Source organism: Zingiber officinale, chromosome 8A, assembly GCF_018446385.1.
Source record: "Zingiber officinale cultivar Zhangliang chromosome 8A, Zo_v1.1, whole genome shotgun sequence".
NCBI classification, from domain to species: Eukaryota; Viridiplantae; Streptophyta; class Magnoliopsida; order Zingiberales; family Zingiberaceae; genus Zingiber; species Zingiber officinale.
The window spans coordinates 128,278,073-128,284,072 of NC_056000.1; positions in this window are offsets into that span (position 1 = coordinate 128,278,073).

The following is a 6,000-nucleotide window of genomic DNA, read 5'->3' on the forward strand; positions in this document are numbered from 1 at the left end:
AGCCATTAATTAAATATTTAAGAGTTAAATTTTAACTGTAGTTGTAGGGATTTTTTTCCAATAAAATAATAATTCTAAAAATATTTGTTATGTGGATGAGTCTTTTGCAAGCACTCTTAATGTATTTTGATAGTTGATGAAAAAATTTTATAAGATCGGATCAATCATCTTCATGATTAACTAATTTGAAGTATTAGATATCTGGATTAAAAAACTTACTTATTAAATTTGTTTTAGATATCATAATATGACCGAATGGATGAGATAATTTGACACATGGACCAGCTCATTATTTTTTTATTTTGATAATTCATGTATCCATCATTTGGAACTGATTAATCCTTGATTATCATTTTTTTTTTTTACAAAAATCAAGAAGACGCTCTCTTTTTTCCAATTCATCGTCACTTTGATTTTTTTTATAAAAAAAGATACATCATCCTATGTAAAATGATATAATTATCATCTAATATTGTTCCTATTAGTATCCCGCCTATATTTTTAATTTAAATCCTGAATCAATCTGATGCATTGTAGCAATTACGATTTCGTAGCTATTATAGCTACAATAGTTGTAACTTGTAGTTATAACAATTACGATTTCGTAACTGGTAAAACAGTTATAGCTTGTAGTTATAGTAACTATGATTGATACAACACAGGAAATAATCTTAATAAAAAAGATTAAAAATTATTGGGAGCCTCTAAAAAGACTTTAAATGATTTTTTTGGATTTAAAACTGAATTATTACAAGTTACACCTAATAACAAATATAAATCTCTAAACAAATTTTGATTTAATTTATTTGTACATCCTGTGATTCAATCTGAGTCAAAAATTATGACACATCATATCTATTACAATTGTGTATCAACTACATGTTCATAGCTAATACAATGCGTCCCAAGTTCAAGATTTAAATAGGGAATACAGACGAGAGAGAGAATAATATAATTGAGGATAATTAAATAATTATATATAAAAGTGGGGTGTCCTTTAAATAAAAAATGGAACACATTTTGTCGATTCCAATCATAAAGACGGCCTTTTGATTTTTTTTTTCCTTCCAATTACCCAAATGAATTTAAACTCGTAATGATTTAATCCATATGGTATTAGATCGTTTGGACTGGTACAATCCCCCCCAAAAAATGAAATGAATACTATAACTTCATTTATCTAATATCATTGCGTAAATCTGATTTAATCATTATATGCTTACATATATTGTGTATTTTTGTTGGAGGTGCCAAATCTTATAATAGTGTATGGATTTCATAATAGATCAACTATAACGCATACCTTTCAGATTTGATAAAAAGATTAACCGTGTCAACGATTTATGATCAACGTGCACTAAAAAAATTCGGAGTATAGATATTGGCTCTCGAGATGACAGCGATTTGAATTAGACCAATTCGGATGAGAATTTATTTTGCAATTTACGTGACTTTATTTGAACTTTAGCACTAAAAAACCTTGATTTAACAAACCATTTTGGTGTGCCTTTTAGACGTCCAAGCGTTTATATCTTGTTTCATAGCTTAACAATATTTAATATATAATAAATATTCAAAATTTTGAAATTCTCTTTAAAAAAATCCTAGATTTGAAATCAACATTCATCTTGATGAGAAGTGGGAAAAAAATAAAGCAAAACAAGTATCATTTATTAGTTTATACATTACTTAATAAAATGTTCATTACAATGACAATTAGATGGTGACTAATTGCTGAGACCTATGCATGACAAAATTTGAGGGCAGTTACCAAGAACACGCCGAGATAAATAATAAACGCTTCTTCTGAGCTAGGAATCTCATGTTATGCGATGGTCAAATATGGTGCCATTTAAAACCCAGGCAAAACCGAGAGATCTGCAATTCCGTTTGGTAGTTCTGCAATTCTTTTGAGAATTGCTAATCTGTTATTCTTTATTTTCTCATCCTCCTGTCAGGAATGAGTAGTAGTACAATGAAATTGAAGTTAAAAAAATATCAGCCGTATGCAATAGATACATATTAAGGAACCAGACACAAAAGTAAAGAAAATTTTGACCCGTGTGAAGAATGATGGAATCAGTGTGTGTAGAATGATGGAATCAGTGTACTGACTATCTCAAGATTTAAAATTTTGATTCGTGTCGAGATTTCGGTTTCAGATCGTAACGATACGATTTCGGTGCCGTGTCGATACAGTTTCGATATTTTTTATTTATCTATAGTAATTATAAGATAAATATGTTTATTGTGTATATAAAAATAAGTTGTATATTGATTTATTATAAGTTCTCAATTATTAAATAATTTAATATAGTTAGAAAAAATAATTAAAAATAATTTTATTTAAATAGAATTGATATATTAATAATTCAAATTAAAATGGAAGTATCTATTATAATAATAATATTAATAATAATAATACAAGATATTACTTTATATTAATAATAATTATATAAATTAACTATTTATTCATTTAATTAATTATTAATTAAATAATATATATTTTAAATAATAAAAACTATCAAGTAAAAAAAATTTAAAAAATAAAAAAAAATATCAGATTATAAATATAATTTATTAGATTTTTTTTAAAAAAATTTTAGAATTTTTAAATTTTTTTTAAAAAATTTAAATGAAATTTAAAATAATAAAAAATATATTAGAATATAAATAAGAATTATTATATATATTTTAAAATTTTTAAATGAAAATTAAAATATTATTTTTTATGAATATTAATTAATAAAATTTATTTAATTTATTTTAATTTTAAATATATTTTTTATTTATTTTATTAGGATAATTTAATTAGAGTTTATAAAAGCCTCTTCAATATCACACATATTCCTTGGGAATTCTTTAAATTAATAAAATAAAATAAATAATTATTAAAAACAGAAAAAACGCGCAGTACGCGAGATCGCGCCACGATGGTCGCGGGCGATCCCGCGAGGGGCTTATGGTGGCACCGGAAGCGTCCGACGACCCTGCCGGATGCTTCCGGCACCGCAGACGCCGTCGTGCGCGACGCCTTCGGCGCTGCAGAACGCGTCGCGGGATGTCGCCGGAGGCGTCCCGCGTCTCCTCCGGCACCGCCGAGATGGGGACGCCTCCCATGTCAGTTTCGACCGCCCGACGGAATGGTAAAAATCATTCGTACCAGGTGGCACGAAATGACATTTGTAACCATGATCTCAAGTACTGAAGTGTTGGTCTACCTAAACATACGATTTATGTTGAATAATGGAAAATAGAATAATAATAACAACAACTATTTACAACAATAAACAGTACAAAGAAAGTACTAAATTTCAGCAATGACAACTAAAATGAAACAATATATTAAACCATGATTACCTGATCAAGATTTGTGCATGACAAAGTTCGCTCTTTGGTTTACCAAAGCAATAACTAGGTAGGATTTGGTTTCTAAGGATACAGTTAGCCTAGTGAATGGTTCACTAAAAGTTAAAAGAATTCCCAAAAAAAAAAGACTCAAAATTTGGGCAAAGCAAAATAGCCCAACAAGAAACAGAGAGGCATCAACTATTAGCGGTCAACAACATGCATTTGTGGAGATAATATGTGGACATTGGTTATCTAGAATTGTCACCGAGAAGGCTATCTCCTAATATGTGGAAGCATGCACCAAGGTCATGACAATTTTTAGCATTACAAAATACAAATAAAATAAATTACTTTTAATGTTAAAATAATAAAACAATGAAACTTAAACCAGTTTCAACAAATTCATGAAGTGATATGCGGAGATAAAATGTGAATAGAACCAACAAAAAAGAAACAAAGAAAAAAAATAAGTATGATGCATTGAAACAGAAGAATAAAGAAAGATAAACAAGTTAGAGCTTAAAATAGTAGTAACTATGAATGGTGAAAATTTAAGCAATCAAAAATTTTATCTGAAGAAAGTTTCTTTCACCAAATACACATGGCATCCTGTATTTAACAAATATAAGAGATGAAACTTGGTAAAGCAAACTAATCCAAAACTAACTCAATATATAAATCATTCTATCCATTTTCATGCGAAGCCTCTAGGGACTTGGTAAACGAAAGTTATCCAGAACTAACTATATAAGAGATGAAATCGTTTGGACTATATATAACAATTATGGTATGCAACTTTTTAACAAATACACCTAAATAAGTACCTCATAAAGCATAATACCTAGAATCATAACTCTAGAACATCCAAAAGAAAACAGACATAAGCATTTCTTAAGAATATGCATGACAAGAAGAAGAAAATGTAAAAACAATGTTAATAGGAAAAAAATGGTTACCAAGTATCACTTACTTCAATAGCTGACCTGGCAGCTAGACAAGGCCAATTAGCACGCTCTGAGAGCACAGCACGCACAATTTCAGGACTTATGCCCTTATCTACCTGTAAGGAGAAGCATCAAGCATTCACTTAAAAATCAAGGAAAAATTGACCAATAAGGAATAGTCAAGGAAACTAATTTAAATATCCAGACACATCCTTTTTGCAAGAAAAACATACTAGGTTGATCCATACAAGATAATACAAGCCCCCAAAATTGCTTAGAAAGTTTTTAGGGTTTTCTTTTATTGTTGTTATTCTTCTGAAAGCATTATCATTGTTACTTTTATTTATTTATTTTTGAAATTTTGAAATGAATGTTAGGTGCCATATGTTTTTAAAAAAAAAAACACGAGAAGAGGGATCCAAGCAAAGTTACTCTTATATGGGAAGTTTGTTTTTTAATAATAATAACAGAAGTCAGGACTCCAAACACCATGCCAGATTAAGTCTGACCCAACTTATCAATGTTGTGTACTACTGGCCAGCAAGTCAGGACTACAACCCAGCTCGAGCATAGACTTTAGTTGGGGGAACACCTGACCTGCCCAATCTTTATTTTCAATATTGACAAAACTAAAAAAAAAAAGACAGTCTGATGTACAAAACTCCCACTAATGTAGGTCCCAAGAAAAGGTCGAACTATATTGGACCTATTGTATGTAGTCTTACCTTACATTTTGCAAGAGGTTATTTCCGTGATTCGCACCCATGACCTCAAGGTGGCATGTCAGCAACTTTACCGTTAAAAAAACTAGGAATATAAAAATTACATAGAACCAAAAAAAGGGAAAGCTTTTTTTAAAATATATTTTGATAGTTTGAAAGTTAAAATGTTTATTTAGATTATTTTATAAGATTTTTTAAAAAAATTTTAGTTAAAAAAGGACAGCTTGGTACACGAAACTCCCGTCAATACTGGTCTGGGGAAGGGTTTATTATACACAACCTTATCCTACCTTGCAAAAGTTGTTTTCGAGACTCGAACACATGACCTCCAGATCACACGGTAGCAACTTTACCATTGCACCAGGCTCCTTTAAAAAAAAAAATCTTGGTGGCAAAAAGAACACCCAAGACTTGAGCATGCAACATAAATTTGTTGTGTAATTTAAATGCCCATAAATTCCAGATTTTCTGAGCAAATGGATTGCATAACCCTTATATTTTGTACACTCAACTTTTAGATCTCAGTTCTACAATTTAAATTTTAAAAATTATATAAATCTAAAATAAAATTATTTTGTATAATTTAAAAATGGAAAAATAGATTAGAAAAGTAATTATAAATTTCTATGGATAAAAACCTTTAAACTTCAAAATAAGAAAAAATCCACTTGATTGAATACTCCACTATGATTTCCCTCGTAAATGCTCAGTGCAAATGACACCACTTCACTAAAGCATGAGTGCCTGAGATTGCTCATTTCATAAATGAAAGCCTCATATATTGGATTGAGTATCTACTATGAAGCTCAAGTGGAGTGTGTTTGTAAGGTCTGTTTTTTTTTTTTTTTTTTTTTTTGAAAAGAGGGGAAATTCAAGGGGGAATGATAATAAACTTTTCTTGAAAAAATTATGAAAGTAAGGAGGGTAAATAGTTATTTAGCAATTAATGGACTCATGGACTCAACCTAATGCATGGATTAAAA